Source organism: Anopheles coustani (assembly GCF_943734705.1).
Source record: "Anopheles coustani chromosome X unlocalized genomic scaffold, idAnoCousDA_361_x.2 X_unloc_25, whole genome shotgun sequence".
NCBI lineage: Eukaryota > Metazoa > Arthropoda > Insecta > Diptera > Culicidae > Anopheles > Anopheles coustani.
In genome coordinates this window covers 255,001-273,890 of record NW_026525132.1, presented here as the reverse complement: position 1 = coordinate 273,890, position 18,890 = coordinate 255,001, and positions in this window count along the sequence as shown.

Below are 18,890 nucleotides of genomic sequence, written 5' to 3'. Positions count from 1 at the left end.
GAACCAAGAATAACGGCAAGTTGGAGACGAGGTAGCAAGTTGGCGTAGAATATTTATAAACTGTGCATGATATGACCAACAAAAAACTATATTGGGCCAAGGCGCTGGCTGGCCTCCAAAGCGGTGATATGGGTGATTCATGTTTTGCACCCAAGTACGAACAAGTATGGTGAAAACAGGGTAAGGTACCAAGTACCATGAATAACTTCGGCTGTCGATGGCCTAGCGAGACAATTGGCATATCGTTGGAAAGGTCTTGGGGAGACCTATCTACCCTGAAAGTTTCATGAGGCTGAGTTGAAAGACCACGGAGATATTAGGTGATGATGGTCCAATTCGGCGACCAAGTCGCAGGAAATGGCACTTGACCAAAACCACCGTTGAAAGGTGGATACCGGCTTACCGGTAAGAGATAGCGACTTTCATTATATGGAAGCAACCCGGTCAGGGTGCTCCAAGTCGGTCGTTTGGTCGGTTTATGGTTTGGGCCGACCATGTGCTGTACCAGGTTGAGGTACTTTTCATGAATTATGACTCGGTCAGTTTGCCTCCGAGCGACAATCTACGGTGTGATTTGGAATGGTTCTGAGTGGGACTATCAAGGAAAAATACGCAAAGAAATTCAGCATGTTGGTGGGCGAAGCTATTAGTGAAACATAGAGCAACAAGGGTCTTAAAACGAATGAAATGGGATTTGGACCAAGAATAGCGGCAAGTTGGAGACGAGTTAGCAAGTTGGCGTAGAATATTTATAAACTGTGCATAATATGACCAACAAAAAAATATATGAGGCCAAGGCGCTGGCTGGCCTCCAAAGTGGAGACATGGGTGATTCATGTTTTGCACCCAAGTACGAACAAGTATGGTGAAAACAGGGTAAGGTACCAAGTACCATGAATAACTTCGGCTGTCGATGGCCTAGCGAGACAATTGGCATATCGTTGGAAAGGTCTTGGGGAGACCTATCTACCCTGAAAGTTTCATGACGTTGAATTGAAAGACCACGGAGATATTAGGTGATGATGGTCCAATTCGGGGACCAAGTCGCAGGAAATGGCACTTGACCAAAACCACCCTTGAAAGGTGATTACCGGCTGACCGGTAAGAGATAGCGACTTGTCGTGGAATATTTCTATGTTGGACGTTGGAAGACGCAACTTTCATTATATGGGAGCAACCCGGTCAGGGTGCTCCAAGTCGGTCGTTTGGTCGGTTTATGGTTTGGGCCGACCATGTGCTGTACCAGGTTGAGGTACTTTTCATGAATTATAACTCGGTCAGTTTGCCTCCGAGCGACAATCTACGGTGTAATTTGGAATGGTCCTGAATGGGACTATCAAGGAAAAATACGCAAAAAAATTCAGCATGTTGGTGGGCGAAGCTATTAGCGAAACATGGAGCAACAAGGTTCCAAAAACGAATGAAATGGGACTTGGACCAAGAATAACGGCAAGTTGGAGACGAGTTAGCAAGTTGGCGTAGAATATTTATAAACTGTGCATAATATGAGCAACAAAAAAGTATATGGGCCAAGGCGCTGGCTGGCCTCCAAAAAGGTTATTTGGGCGATACAAAGTGTGTACCCAAGTGCGAACAAGTATGGTGAAAACAGGGTAAGGTACCAAGTACCATGAATAACTTCGGCTGTAGATAGCCGAGCAAGACAAACGGCATACCGTTGGAAAGGTCTTGGGGAGACCTATCTACCCTGAAAGTTTCATGAGGCTGAGTTGAAAGACCACGGAGATATTAGGTGATGATGGTTCAATTCGGGGACCAAGTCGCAGGAAATGGCACTTGACCAAAATCACCCTTGAAAGATGAATACCGGCTGACCGGTAAGAGATAGCGACTTGTCTTTGAATATTTATATGTTGGACGTTGGAAGACGCAACTTTCATTATATGGGAGCAACCCGGTCAGGGTGCTCCAAGTCGGTCGTTTGGTCGGTTTATGGTTTGGGCCGACCATGTGCTGTAGCAGGTAGAGGTACCTTTCATGAATTATAACTCGGTCAGTTTGCCACCGAGCGACAAGTTGCGGTATGATTTGGAATGGTCTTGAGTGGAACTATTACGGAAAAATACGAATAGAAAATCAGCATGTTGGTGGGCGAAGCTATTAGTGAAACATAGAGCAACAAGGGTCCAAAAACGAATGAAATGGGAATTGAACCAAGAATAACGGCAAGTTGGAGACGAGGTAGCAAGTTGGCGTAGAATATTTATAAATTGTGCATAATATGACCAACAAAAAAGTATACGGGGACAAGGCGGTAGCTGGCCACCAAAGTGGAGATATGGGTGATTCATGTTTTGCACCCAAGTACGAACAAGTATGGTGAAAACAGGGTAAGGTACCAAGTACCATGAATAACTTCGGCTGTAGATGGCCTAGCGAGACAATTGGCATATCGTTGGAAAGGTCTTGGGGAGACCTATCCACCCTGAAAGTTTCATGAGGCTGAGTTGAAAGACCACGGAGATATTAGGTGATGATGGTCCAATTCGGGGACCAAGTCGCAGGAAATGGCACTTGACCAAAATCACCCTTGAAAGGTGATTACCGGCTGACCGGTAAGAGATAGCGACTTGTCGTAGAATATTTATATGTTGGACGTTGGAAGACGCAACTTTCATTATATGGGAGCAACCCGATCAGGGTGCTCCAAGTCGGTCGTTTGGTCGGTTTATGTTTTGGGCCGACCACGTGGTGTAACAAATTGAGGTACCTTTCATGAATTATAACTCGGTCAGTTTGCCACCGAGCGACGAGTTGCGGGGTGTTTTGGAATGGTTTTGAGTGGAACTATCAGGGAAAAATAAAAATAGAAAATCAGCTTGTCCATGGCCGAAGCTATTAGTGAATCATATAGCAACAAGGGTCCAAAAACGAACGAAATGGGACTTGGACCAAGAATAACGGCAAGTTGGAGACGAGTTAGCAAGTTGGCGTAGAACAATTATAAACTGTGCATGGTATCACCAACAAAAAAGTATATGTGGCCCAGGCGGTAGCTGGCCTCCAAAGTGGAGATATGGGTGATTCATGGTTTGCACCCAAGTATGGCAAAAACTGGTAGAGGTACCTTTCATGAATTATAACTCAGGCTGTATGGCACTTAGCGGGACGCTAGACTCTGGTATTAAATAGTCCTGAGTGGGACTATCAAGGAAAAATACGAACCAAAAATCACCATGTCCACGGACGAAGGTATTAGCGAAACTTAGAGCGAAATTGCGTCCAAGTCGCTGGAAATGGCCCTTGAACCAAGTATACCGTCAAGGCGGTACGAGATAGCGAGTTGACGTAGAACATTTATAAGTTTGCCTTTACGAGACAAAAGTTTAGTTATATGGGGCCAACCCGCCCAGGGTTGTCCAAGTCGGTCATATGGCTGATCGAAATTTTCGACCAAGTACTGAGAAAACAGGGTAAGGTACCAAGTACCTCAAATAACTTCGGCTGTAGATGTCTGAGCGAAGCAAACGGCATAGCGTTGGAAAGGTCTTGAAGTGCTCTAAACACCCTGAAAGTATGAGAACGCTATCTGGAAAACTCGTGGAGATATTAGCGAAACATAGGGCCCAAAAGATACCAAGTCGCAGGAAATGGGCCCTCCAAGAACACCCTAAAATCCCAATTACGGATAAGTTGCAGGCCAGCTAGCGAAGTGAAATGTTCTAGGCATAACTAGAACACGTTGAGGCGCAACTTTTTGAATAAGAACTTTTTTCGATATCTGGCCCCCAAAGGGGGGATATGGGCGATCCAAGGATTTTTCCAAGTTTCGGTACTTTTTACGGTATCGCTCATAGCTCCGGCTGTACGCAAGCAAATGACAACCTAAGACATGATTTGGAAAGGTATTGAGTAGTACTATTTTACGTTAGAACACAGCGAAGCGCTATCGGTTCATGGCAAGGCCGATATAAGCAGTCAAAGATGAAAAATGTTGACAAAATGAACAAAAATTACCTTGGTACGCGAATAGCGGCCAGGGATGAAGAGGTACGAAGGTGGTGTAGAAGAATTATAATTAGGGCTTGGTACGCTCTAAAAGTTTGCCGAAGACCGCAAAGCGCTCAGACCCATAGAAAGTGGCCATTTGGGCCGAACAGTGCGTGCAAAGAGGTGAAAATGCAAAAATTGCACTTTGGGGGGCGATTTGCGGGGGGAAGGAGGGGTCGGAGGGCAAAATGTCCCTTGACCAAAAAGTCTTATCTCGTCGAGATCTAAAACATTGCCGAAGACCGCAAAGCGCTAGCTCGCAATCGAAAAATCGAGGATTTGAAAATTTTCTAAGTCTTTGGCTCCCTAAGGAAAAGTTTCAAAAATCACGTTTGTCCCCAATTTTGAAGGGGAAGGAGTCGGTTCCGGGGCATGGTGTCTTCGGCAAAAAGTCTTATCTTTTTGCGTACTTTCGACTAGTTCAATAAAAATTTTTGACCCAAAATTTGTTCGGCGGACCCCTAGGTCGAAAAACCCGAAAAAAGTCGAAAAAAGTCGAAAATGTCGAAAAATGAGAAAACCTCATATTCGGACTCTACACGAGCCCCAGATATTGAAAAGTGAAATCCGCGGTCGATTTGGAACAAAAAATTGACCTAGGCAAAGTTGTATGGAGGTAGGGACCCCTGAGAAAAAAGTTTGGTCCCGAGGCTCCTTGGACCACCAAGTCCCTAGGTCGGACCAAAATCGGAAAAAATCCGACCAAAGTCGAAAGTGTCGAAAATTTTAAAAAACCCCTTTTGGGGCCCTATGGCCTCCCTAGATAATGAAAAGTGAGGTCCGCGGCCGATCCGGAAGAAAAACTTGACCTAGGCAAACTTGTATGACGGTGGGGACCAAAAAAAATTTCGATGAGTGTAGTTTAGACAGGCCGGAAAATGTATCGGTGGTCCGTATCAAGGGACGTCTTTTAGTTCCATGGGGTGGTGGTCGTCGAACAAAGTCGCCTAGGTCGACCACCAGAAAGACCAGTCGTGTTGTAATGGATGTTTTGACCACTTTACTAGGGAAACCTAGTAGGTCGAAGCAAATTTGGGGTTCGAGATGAGTTGGTGAAAGTTGGTCCAACCTAGGTGTGCTTGGTGGAGGTTGACCATGAAAGTAGAGCATGATGGGAATGACCATAACTTTGGTTCTAGATGTCGGATCGGTACACTTGAGGCAGTTTTGGAAAGGTGAAGGCCTGCTCTAGCTATGTTTCCTACCAAGCTGAGCGCCTACTAGTGACCCGGAGGAGGTATTAAGGGTCAAAGGCAAAAAGGGGTACCCTAAAGTGCGTGTGACCAAGAAAATGGGAAAAACGGTATCGCCTATAGCTCAGGCTGTATGGCTCGGATCGGAAAGCTTGGATATGCGTTGGAAAGGTCTTGACGAGCGCTAGCTATGTGTCCTACCAAGCGAAGCGCTAGGTGTTGAGCAAGTCGGTCATATTAGAGGGCAAAGGTGAAAAATGGTGGTTTAGAGGCGAAAATTCACCTTATGATCGAAAATAGCGGGCGAACGATAAGAGCTACGAACACGGCGTAGAACAATCATAAGTACGTTACCACAAGACCTAACTTTGGCCAATATAGAGCGAGAAGATCGGAGGTACCCATCAGGGTGATATGGCTTGTTCAAAGTTGGACCAAAACGAGACTTGAGAAATGGATTGAAACACGGTATCGCGAATAACTCAGGCTGTATGGAACGGATCGACAAGCTTAGATCAGTGTTGGAAAGGTCGAACCGAGCGCTAACTATAATCCCAAACAACCGAAGCGCTAAGTGTTGAGCAAAACTGAGTTATTAAGCGACAAAGTGGAAAAATAATACCAAAATGGCCAAAAATCACACAAGACCAAGAATACCGAGCAAGCGGTAAGAGATAGCGGGTTGACGTAGAATACTTATAAGTTTGCCTCTACGAGACCTAAAAGTCGTCCATAGAAAGCGAGAAGATCGGACCACTCTGGAAGGGTGATACGAGTGGTCAAAAATTAGCAAAAATGAAACATGGCTAAAATGGATTTGACTTGTGCACCGTATAGCTCCGGCTGTATGGCATGGATTGTTTAGCTAGGATATGTTTTGGAAAGGTAACACCCAGCGCTAGATACGACTAGAAGAAAGCAAAGCGCTAACTAGCATGATTTGGAAGTTATTAAGTGTCAAAGTCGAAAAATGTTACCAAAATTGAAACTCGAGTACATTGGGCCAAAAAGTACAAGTTGTGAAATTTGGACTTACGAGTAAAATACCGAGCAGGCGGTAAGAGATAGAGACTTGGTGTAGAACAATTATATGTTGGGCATGTTATAACCTATATTTGGCCCGAACATAGTGACGAGATCGGTGGTACCCAAAAGGGTGGTACAGGTGTTAGATGGTTTTCCCAGAGCATAAGCTCCACATGATATGGAAAACGGGAAACATCATAACTTCGGCTGTATGGCATGGAATGGAACGAACAAGGTATCGATGGAAAGAGAAAAGGTAGCGCTAACTATAATTCCTACCAAGCAAAGCGCTAGCATGTGACCGTTCGGGTGTTATTGTGAGTCAAAGTCAGAAATTGTTACCACGAGAGGCGAAAATCCGACTAAGTCCATGAATACCGGGCTGGCGGTAAGAGATACGGCTTGGCCGTAGAACATTTATAAGTTGGCCAATACAAGACCTAAGTTTCGTCCATAGACGACAAGAAGATCGAAGATACGTGAAGGTGAGATATGGGCGTCCCAAAGTGGGCCTTTGAAAAAGTGACAAACTTCCCTTATAACAGCATACACCAAATATCTCTGGCTCTATGGCACCGAATAAGAAGTTGAGGTCAGCGATAGAAAGGTGATAGTCAGCGCTAAATATCATACGAACAGAGTGAAGCGCTAAAGGGAAAGGATCTTGGTGATATAAGGTGACAAAGTCGAGAAAAGTTGCCTCAAAATCATGAAAAATGTGAAAAAATGGCTAAGTCCCGGGTGCCTTAAGGGCAGGTTGATCGAATGTACCGAGCTGGCGGTACGAGATAGAGACTTGGTGTAGAACAATTATATGTTTGGCATGGCAAGACCTACATTTGGTCAATACAAAGTGAGAAGATCAAAGAAACCCGTAAGGGTGATATTGGTGTCCAAAGGTAAAAAGCACTAAGTCTTGGGAAACTTATATGAAGAAAAAGGACCCTGATGGGTCATATAGGATGGATCGAAAAATCGGCTAAGTCCCAAAATGGGGATGTCAGAACTACACTCAAATGTTACCACACCAAGCAAGGCAAACTTATATGAAGCAAAGGACCCTGATGGGTCATATGGTATTGGTCGAAAAATCGGCTAAGTCCCAAAATGGGGATGTCAGAACTACACTCATGTGTTACCACACCAAGCAAGGCAAACTTATATGAAGCAAAGGACCCTGATGGGTCATATGGTATTTTACGAAAAATCGGCTAAGTCCCAAAATGGTGATGTCAGAACTACACTAAAATGTTACCACACCAAGCAAGGCAAACTTATATGAAGGCAAGGACCCTGATGGGTCATATGGTATTTTACGAAAAATCGGCTAAGTCCCAAAATGGTGATGTCAGAACTACACTAAAATGTTACCACACCAAGCAAGGCAAACTTATATGAAGGCAAGGACCCTGATGGGTCATATGGTATGGATCGAAAAATCGGCTAAGTCCCAAAATGGGGATGTCTGAACTACACTCAAATGTTACCACATCAAGCAAGGCAAACTTATATGAAGGAAAGGACCCTGATGGGTCATATGGTATTTTACGAAAAATCGGCTAAGTCCCAAAATGGGGATGTCTGAACTACACTCAAATGTTACCACATCAAGCAAGGCAAACTTATATGAAGGAAAGGACCCTGATGGGTCATATGGTATTTTACGAAAAATCGGCTAAGTCCCAAAATGGTGATGTCAGAACTACACTAAAATGTTACCACACCAAGCAAGGCAAACTTATATGAAGGCAAGGACCCTGATGGGTCATATGGTATTTTACGAAAAATCGGCTAAGTCCCAAAATGGTGATGTCAGAACTACACTAAAATGTTACCACACCAAGCAAGGCAAACTTATATGAAGGCAAGGACCCTGATGGGTCATATGGTATGGATCGAAAAATCGGCTAAGTCCCAAAATGGGGATGTCTGAACTACACTCAAATGTTACCACATCAAGCAAGGCAAACTTATATGAAGGAAAGGACCCTGATGGGTCATATGGTATTTTACGAAAAATCGGCTAAGTCCCAAAATGGTGATGTCAGAACTACACTAAAATGTTACCACACCAAGCAAGGCAAACTTATATGAAGGCAAGGACCCTGATGGGTCATATGGTATTTTACGAAAAATCGGCTAAGTCCCAAAATGGTGATGTCAGAACTACACTAAAATGTTACCACACCAAGCAAGGCAAAGTACCTAGGTGAACCCTAGGAAGAAACACGGACCAAGTCAGATGGCCTAAGACAATAGAACAAGTGACCTAGGCAAAGTTGTATGGCGCTGAGGACCCTGAAAAATCTGGTTAGTGTAGTTTAGACAGGGTAGGTTTTTGGGTCGGCCGAACCCCCTTATTTTGGGTTTTGGCCTCATCAAGAAGCTACACCTAGGCAAACTGCCTAGGGTGAAAGTGCGAAGACCAATCGAATAGTAAGACAAGTTTTGACCGATCGCCCTAGGCAAGCTTGTATGAAGAAAGGGACCCTAAGGGTCATATGGAAATACATGAAAAATCGGCTAAGTCCCAAAATTGGGATGTCTGAACTACACTAAAAAGTTACCACATCAAGCAAGGCAAACTACCTAGGTGAACCCTAGCAAGAAACACGGACCAAGTCAGATGGCCTAAGTCAAGAGTACAAGTGACCTAGGCAAAGTTGTATGGCGCTAAGGACCATGAAAAATCGGGTTAGTGTAGTTAAGACAGGGGAGGTTTCAGGGTCGGCTGGACCTCCTTATTTCGGGTTTTGGCCTCCTCAAGAAGACAGACCTAGGCAAACTGCCTAGGGTGAAAGTGCGAAGACCAATCGAATAGTAAGACAAGTTTTGACCGATCGCCCTAGGCAAGCTTGTATGAAGAAAGGGACCCTATGGGTCATATGGAAATACATGAAAAATCGGCTAAGTCCCAAAATTGGGATGTCTGAACTACACTAAAAAGTTACCACATCAAGCAAGGCAAAGTACCTAGGTGAACCCTAGCAAGAAACACGGACCAAGTCAGATGGCCTAAGTCAAGAGAACAAGTGACCTAGGCAAAGTTGTATGACGGTGAGGACCCTGAAAAATCTGGTTAGTGTAGTTTAGACAGGGGAGGTTTTTGGGTCGGCTGAACCTCCTTATTTTGGGTTTTGACCTCCTCAAGAAGCTACACCTAGGCAAACTGCCTAGGGTGAAAGTGCGAAGACCAATCGAATAGTAAGACAAGTTTTGACCGATCGCCCTAGGCAAGCTTGTATGAAGAAAGGGACCCTATGGGTCATATGGAAATACATGAAAAATCGGCTAAGTCCCAAAATTGGGATGTCTGAACTACACTAAAAAGTTACCACATCAAGCAAGGCAAAGTACCTAGGTGAACCCTAGGAAGAAACACGGACCAAGTCAGATGGCCTAAGTCAAGAGTACAAGTGACCTAGGCAAAGTTGTATGACGGTGAGGACCCTGAAAAATCTGGTTAGTGTAGTTCAGACAGGGGAGGTTTCTGGGTCGGCTGAACCTCCTTATTTCGGGTTTTGGCCTCCTCAAGAAGACAGACCTAGGCAAACTGCCTAGGGTGAAAGTGCGAAGACCAATCGAATAGTAAGACAAGTTTTGACCGATCGCCCTAGGCAAGCTTGTATGAAGAAAGGGACCCTATGGGTCATATGGAAATACATGAAAAATCGGCTAAGTCCCAAAATTGGGATGTCTGAACTACACTAAAAAGTTACCACATCAAGCAAGGCAAAGTACCTAGGTGAACCCTAGGAAGAAACACGGACCAAGTCAGATGGCCTAAGTCAAGAGTACAAGTGACCTAGGCAAAGTTGTATGGCGCTGAGGACCCTGAAAAATCGGGTTAGTGTAGTTCAGACAGGGGAGGTTTCAGGGTCGGCTGGACCTCCTTATTTCGGGTTTTGGCCTCCTCAAGAAGCTACACCTAGGCGAACTGCCTAGGGTGAAAGTGCGAAGACCAATCGAATAGTAAGACAAGTTTTGACCGATCGCCCTAGGCAAGCTTGTATGAAGAAAGGGACCCTATGGGTCATATGGAAATACATGAAAAATCGGCTAAGTCCCAAAATTAGGATGTCTGAACTACACTAAAAAGTTACCACATCAAGCAAGGCAAAGTACCTAGGTGAACCCTAGGAAGAAACACGGACCAAGTCGGATGGCCTAAGTCAAGAGTACAAGTGACCTAGGCAAAGTTGTATGGCGCTGAGGACCCTGAAAAATCGGGTTAGTGTAGTTCAGACAGGGGAGGTTTCAGGGTCGGCCGAACCTCCTTATTTCGGGTTTTGGCCTCCTCAAGAAGACAGACCTAGGCAAACTGCCTAGGGTGAAAGTGCGAAGACCAATCGAATAGTAAGACAAGTTTTGACCGATCGCCCTAGGCAAGCTTGTATGAAGAAAGGGACCCTATGGGTCATATGGAAATTCATGAAAAATCGGCTAAGTCCCAAAATTGGGATGTCAGAACTACACTATAAAGTTACCACATTAGCAAGGCAGACTTGTATGAAGAACGGGACCCAGGTGAAAGTAGCAAATATCCCAAACCGAACATGTATATTATACACACAAGAGTACGAACATAAAGGAACACGGACCAAGCGTGCCGAGAGAATCGGTACTATAGAGCCCTCGTGGTTCTACACAAAGACTTTATGTTAGGGGTTCAAGCCCCATAGTACTCAAACGGTGACAGTAGCAAATATCCCAAACCGAACATGAATATTATACACACAAGAGTACGAACATAAAGGAACACGGACCAAGCGTGCCGAGAGAATCGGTACTATAGAGCCCTCGTGGTTCTACACAAAGACTTTATGTTAGGGGTTCAAGCCCCATAGTACTCAAACGGTGACAGTAGCAAATATCCAAAAACGAACTGGAATTTACATTCTGTTGGTCATGCGGTCGTCCAAAGGGGTCTAGTATCCTGGGATGACAAGCATCACGGGCACAGTCTCGTATCAAAACAGTCGAAGAGGCCCGCGAAAGCTTGCTTTCCATGGCTATGCGATGCACAAATTGAGTTTCTCCGTAGTTATACACAGCGCACAGGTGAAAGTAGCAAATATCCCAAATCGAACATGAATTTTATACACACAAGAGTACAAACATAAAGGAACACGGACCAAGCGTACCGAGAGAATCGGTACTAGAGCCCTTGTGGTTCTACATTGAGAGCCCTCGTGGTTCTACATAGATACTTTATGTTAGGGGTTCCAACCCCATAGTACTAGAACGGTGGAAGTAGCAAATAAACCGAACGTGGAATTTACTTTCTGATGGTCATGCGGTCGTCCAAAGGGGTCTAGTATCCTGGGATGACAAGCATCACGGGCACAGCTCGTATCAAAACAGTCGAAGAGGCCCGCGAAAGCTTGCTTTCCATGGCTATGCGATGCACAAATTGAGTTTACTCACCGTAGTATAAAACGAACGAACCGAACCTATCCGAGTAGGGATAATGGGCGCAGTAACATACTTCTGTGACCCAGCGAGAGTTGAACGAGGTGACATGAACTGTCAGTGGCTTATATCAGATGGGATACATACATGAGATTGCTTTCAAATCTACACTCGAAAACCTAACCAAGTAAAAGCGAACGTGGGGAGGATTCGAAACTGGTAACGAAATCTTAAGCTGGAAAGAGTCATCACTATGGATACATATTATGCGAAACCAATCAAGTGCTCATTACTGATCCAAAACCGAAGAGCACTAGTGAACACCTTAATCTCACCCTAGTTCACATCCAAGTGATCGACCACGTGTGTGAAGCAAAGACCAATCGAATTCCTCAATGGACCGAACACTATGAACAAATGGCCAAAAACGTTATAACTATCCAAACATACTACTATCTAGCGAAAGTCATCACGATGGAACCATACCATGATCTTTAACCTATAGCGCTCACCATATTCCTACCCAGAGTGCAAGTGAACAGATTGCCCACCCTTACCCAGTTCACAACCACGTGATCGACTAACATACCGAGGTTACCACAAGTCAAAGTTATACGTTTACAAGCGCAAGACCAATCGAAAACCCCGAAAGCAATCTCGACCCAAAATGTATTATCCGTGAGTGTAGTCGAGTCTCGTACTCGTCATCTGTAATCGTCGGATAGAATATCCAGTACACGGTTGTCTTTCCAAATGAAATCTACATACAGAACTCGCTCTTGGCAAATGGGTGGCAATGGCGCAATCAGGAGCGAGTTCCCGTCCGGGTGCCAAGTGATTGGCAAATGTCTGGGGGAAAGCAACCATATATTGATTTGTCTGTTAGTGTACTGGGTGTTTGAGGTATGTAGTATCCACGCTTGGTTGGGTGTGTCAGAGGACCATGGATGCGTTCGCAACCCCAATTGGGGTACATCGGGAATGATTTTGTGGAACCGATGTGCCCGGCACACACTAAGTTTTGTTGCAAGTTAATAGTGTGCCATGTCCGGGGGGGTTGTGATTAAACTCTGGTGAATTGCGTACTGTGGTGATTGGGGTATGAAAGCCCCGCAGTTGCAATGATCGGACGCGCCTAGCGTGTCCTTTAGTTGATGGTAGGGAAATGAAGGCCCTTGTCAGCTCACCTAAGTATTCATGGAAGTTTGGCATAAGGTCGCTGTGGTAGGGGTATGAAGGCCCCGTCAGCGCATGCACAATCGGGCGCACGAGCGCTTAGCGGAGTCGAATGCCGCTCAAGTGCCTGTCCGGTGCATCGGGTGTGTGTGATACGAGGGCAATGAGGTTCGCACGGGGGCTCGCCTCCCGTGTGCTACCGGACTTGACAACATATAGAACGTGGTGTTTGCTCCTCCGGGTGCAATGGGACAATGAACATTCGAACGCAAAGTCGGAATTCTGGTTGATCCTACCAGTAATATACGCTCGTCTCAAAGGTTAAGCCATGCATGTCTAAGTACAAACAGATTTAATGTGAAACCGCATAAGGCTCAGTATAACAGCTATAATTTACGAGATCATCAACCTAGTTACTTGGATAACTGTGGAAAATCTAGAGCTAATACATGCAACATGCCAGGACCCTCGCGGGAACTGGTGCACTTATTAGTCAAACCAATCGCGGGTTCTCCGTGTCATTGAGTTGAAGTCTGGATAATGATGCTGATCGTATGGTCTCGCACCGACGACAGATCTCGCAAATATCTGCCCTATCAACTATGGATGGTAGTATAGAGGACTACCATGGTTGCAACGGGTAACGGGGAATCAGGGTTCGATTCCGGAGAGGGAGCCTGAGAAATGGCTACCACATCCAAGGAAGGCAGCAGGCGCGTAAATTACCCAATCCCGGGACGGGGAGGTAGTGACGAGAAATAACAATATGAAACTCTTTAATGATGTTTCATAATTGGAATGAGTAGAGCATAAATCCTTCTACGAGGATCAAGTGGAGGGCAAGTCTGGTGCCAGCAGCCGCGGTAATTCCAGCTCCACTAGCGTATATTAAAATTGTTGCGGTTAAAACGTTCGAAGTTGATACTTGTCCAACACAGTCCGGCTCCGCCGACCCGGTCAACCCGTGGTCGGTGGGCCAAGTCGGAATCTGGTTGCGACTCAATGGTGTGGTAGGGCACCAAGTCTGTGTCATGGTGTGCCCTTCAACGGGTGCAAGTGTAACATAGAGCTCGACCGCTCACGTTTACCTTGAACAAATTAGAGTGCTTAAAGCAGGGTGCCCAAACGCCCTAGAATAATCTTGCATGGAATAATGGAATACGACCTTGGTCTAATCTTTCATTGGTTTGTACTCAGACCGGAGGTAATGATTAACAGAAGTAGTTGGGGACACTAGTATTACGGCGCGAGAGGTGAAATTCGTAGACCGTCGTAAGACTAACTAAAGCGAAGGCATTTGTCAAGGATGCTTTCTTTAATCAAGAACGAAAGTTAGAGGATCGAAGGCGATTAGATACCGCCCTAGTTCTAACCGTAAACGATGCCAACTAGCAATTGGGAGACGCTACAACCAGGTGCTCTCAGTAGCTTCCGGGAAACCAAAGTCAGGTTCCGGGGGAAGTATGGTTGCAAAGTTGAAACTTAAAGGAATTGACGGAAGGGCACCACAATGAAATGGAGCTTGCGGTTCAATTTGACTCAACACGGGAAAACTTACCAGGTCCGAACTTATGGAGGTGAGACAGATTAATAGCTCTTTCTCAAATTTAAGGGTAGTGGTGCATGGCCGTTCTTAGTTCGTGGATTGATTTGTCTGGTTAATTCCGATAACGAACGTGACTCACATATGCTAACTAGAACGCAGTCAGCGTTAATGCGTCGATGCCGATTGGAACGGGTTAGGACCTTTCGGTGGAGTATGACCTGACACCTTCGCTGTTCGTGTGCGCAAGTGCACTTACGGTACGCTGCTTAGCAGGACAATTTGTGTTTAGCAAAATGAGATCGAGCGATAACAGGTCCGTGATGCCCTTAGATGTTCTGGGCTACACGCGTGCTACAATGTGGGTAGCAGCGTGTCTCCTATTCCGAGAGGAACGGGAAATCACTCAAATACTCACTTAGTAGGGATTATGGATTGCAATGGTCCATATGAACTCGGAACTTCTAGTAAGTGCTGGTCATCAGCCAGCGTTGAATACGTCCCTGCCCTTTGTACACACCGCCCGTCGCTACTACCGATGGATTATTTAGTGAGGTCTTTGGAGATGATCGTTCGCTGGATCCTCGTGAACCGCGTCTGCTTTATCGAAGTTGACCGAACTTGATGATTTAGAGGAAGTAAAAGTCGTAACAAGGTTTCCGTAGGTGAACCTGCGGAAGGATCATTAGTGGCCAAGTGATCCTTCCAGAAGTCCGAACCTGCGGGTTGAGACTTCGGCACAAGTTGCCATATGATAATTGACGAAACACTATAGAAGTCCGAACCTGCGGGTTGAGACTTCGGCACAAGTTGCCATATGATAATTGACGAAACACTATAGAAGTCCGAACCTGCGGGTTGAGACTTAGGCACACGTTGCCTTATACATGACTTCGAACAAATACACAAGTCCGAACCTGCGGGTTGAGACTTAGGCACAAGTTGCCTTATACATGACTTCGAACAAATACACAAGTCCGAACCTGCGGGTTGAGACTTAGGCACAAGTTGCCATATGAAAGTTGACGAAACACTAACAAGTCCGAACCTGCGAGTTGAGACTTAGGCACACGTTGCCTTATACATGACTTCGAACAAATACACAAGTCCGAACTTGCGGGTTGAGACTTCGGCACAAGTTGCCTTATACATACAATGGCCAAATAAACAGAAGTCCGAACCTGCGGGTTGAGACTTAGGCACAAGTTGCCATATTATATTCGATCAAACACTAAGTAGTCCGAACCTGCGGGTTGAGACTCAAGACCGTAACAAGATGTCACTATACAAGTCCGAACCTGCGGGTTGAGACTTAATGCGATCTAGATACCAAGTTGACATCCAATACCTGTTGAGCAAAACCAAAGATTCCCTGTTCTCCAATGAATACACTATATAACAGGGAATCATGAAGAAATCAAGCAAGCGTGAAACAAAGTCATCACTTGGGCATGCTCGATAGCCAACCACATGACCTTAACCTAAGAGAGCATGCAAACCACATGATACCTATAAACGATTAACCCGCCCTAGTTCAATCGTTCACCAAGTGATGACTTCAGTATGGCTAAGAGAAAAACTTTTAAATGGGAAAAACTCTAAGTCCGAACCTCCGGGTTGAGACTTCCGCGTCGGAGGTGGGCGCACCTCCTATCCGAAAGATGATGAATCAGGGGTGTTCGGTCAGCAATGGTCGGATGCCCCGTCGTAGTCCAACTATGACAATCAAAGTCAAGACCTCCGGGTTGAGACTTTCCGCGAGTACAAGCATAAAGGAACACGGACCAAGCCGTACCGAGAGAATCGGTACTAGAGCCCTTGTGGTTCTACATTGAGAGAGCCCTCGTGGTTCTCATTAGGGGCTTTATGCAAGTCGTACTCAATACTGTGGTGTGAAGTATAAAGTAGTCCTCGCCTGGTCCACGCTGCTTCGGCGGTCCTGGGTAAGATAGTTCATTCTAGCTTGCCCTATAGTGGAATGAGGACACTTAATGCTTCGTCTTTTAGCGGCGGCTAGACTCCTCCTCACGGGGAACGAGTTGACGCACACAGCGGCGGCTTACGCACTATGGCAATCATGGATGCCTGAAGATTCCGTGAAGTTCTCCCCTGGTCCACGCTGCCTCGGCAGTCCTGGGTAAAATGGAATATTTCCAGCTTGCCCTATAGTGGAAGAGGACTATCCAACAATACAAAGTCAAGACCTCCGGGTTGAGACTTTCCGCGTCGGTGGTGTCGCGCACCGCCTATCCGAAAGATGGTGTAACAGGGGTGTTCGATCAGCAATGGTCGGATGCCCCGTCATAGTCCAACTATGACAACCAAAGTCAAGACCTCCGGGTTGAGACTTTCCGCGTCCGGAGGTACGCGTACCGCCTACCCGAAAGATGGTGTGCTTCTGGGGTATTCGATGAGTCGGATACCCCGTCGTAGTCCAACTATGACAATACAAAGTCAAGACCTCCGGGTTGAGACTTCCGCGTCGGAGGTGCGCGCACCGCCTACCCGAAAGATGATGAATCAGGGGTGTTCGATCAGCAATGGTCGGATGCCCCGTCGTAGTCCAACTATGACAATCAAAGTCAAGACCTCCGGGTTGAGACTTCCGCGTCCGGAGGTACGCGTACCGCCTACCCGAAAGATGGTGAATCAGGGGTGTTCGATCAGCAATGGTCGGATGCCCCGTCGTAGTCCAACTATGACAATCAAAGTCAAGACCTCCGGGTTGAGACTTTCTAAGAGTACAAGCATAAAGGAACACGGACCAAGCCGTACCGAGAGAATCGGTACTAGAGCCCTCGTGGTTCTACATTGAGAGAGCCCTCGTGGTTCTCATTAGGGGCTTTATGCAAGTCGTACTCAATACTGTGGTGTGAAGTATAAAGTATAGAGTCCTCCACTGGTCCACGCTGCTCCGGCGGTCCTGGGTAAGATAGTTCATTCTAGCTTGCCCTATGTGGAAGAGGACTCAATACCCTACCTGTTGAGCTTGAAACAAAGTCATCACTTGGGCATGCTCATATTGCCATACACAATTACATTATATTCGAATGAGCATGCAAGCGACCCTATATAGACCGAACCAAAACGATAGATACCGCCGTAGTTCACCCCCACCAAGTGATGACTTCAGTATGGCTAGTGTGTGAAGTATAAAGTATAGTCCTCCCCTGGTCCACACTGCTTCGGCGGTCCTGGGTAAGATAGTTAGTTCTAGCTTGCCCTATGTGGAAGAGGACACAATACTTAATACTTAGAGTACAAGCATAAAGGAACACGGACCAAGCCGTACCGAGAGAATCGGTACTAGAGCCCTCGCGGTTCTACATTGTGAGCCCTCGTGGTTCAAACTAGATACTTTATGCAAGGCGTACTCAAAACTGTGGTGTGAAGTATAAAGTATAGTCCTCATCTGGTCCACGCTGCTTCGGCGGTCCTGGGTAAGATAGTTAATTCTAGCTTGCCCTATGTGGAAGAGGACACAATACTTAATACTGTGGTGTAATGGACAAGGTATAGTCCTCCACTGGTCCACGCTGCTCCGGCGGTCCTGGGTAAGATAGTTCATTCTAGCTTGCCCTATGTGGAAGAGGACTCAATACCCTACCTGTTGAGCTTGAAACAAAGTCATCACTTGGGCATGCTCATATTGCCATACAATATTCCATTATCTACTAATGAGCATGCAGCTATATGATTATAACCTGTAAACGATTACCCCGCCGTAGTTCAGCGCTTCAACCAAGTGAAGACTTCAGTATGGCTAGTGTGTGAAGTATAAAGTATAGTCCTCCCCTGGTCCACACTGCTTCGGCGGTCCTGGGTAAGATAGTTAGTTCTAGCTTGCCCTATGGTGGAAGAGGACACCATACTTAATACTGTGGTGTAATGAACAAAGTATAGTCCTCCACTGGTCCACGCTGCTTTGCAGTCCTGGGTAAGATAGTTAATTCTAGCTTGCCCTATGTGGAAGAGGGCATACAAGACAAAGTATAGTTCTCCCCTGGTCCACGCTGCTTCGGCGGTCCTGGGTAAGATAGTTAATTCTAGCTTGCCCTATGTGGAAGAGAGCATACATGAACCAAGAACGAAGGTTATGATCGAGGAATGATTCGACAACTAACCGATGGTATGAAATGTGAAGAATTCAAGCAAGCACACAATCAAGTCATCACTTGGGCATGCTCGATAGCCAACCTCATGACATTAACCTAGTAGAGCATGCGAAAACCAATATATATGTAAACGATGCCCCTCCCTAGTTCAGCGCTTCAACCAAGTGATGACTTCAGAATGGCTAAATCAAATCGGTTCAAAACATACCATCGGTACCCTATTGAAACACACAAGTCGATATCAAACCTCATGATTGTGTAGTCCTCAACTGGTCCACGCCGCTTCGGCGGTCCTGGGTAAGATAGTTCATTCTAGCTTGCCCTATGTGGAAGAGGGCACATTACTCAATACTGTGGTGTTATGAACAAAGTATAGTCCTCCACTGGTCCACGCTGCTTCGGCGGTCCTGGGTA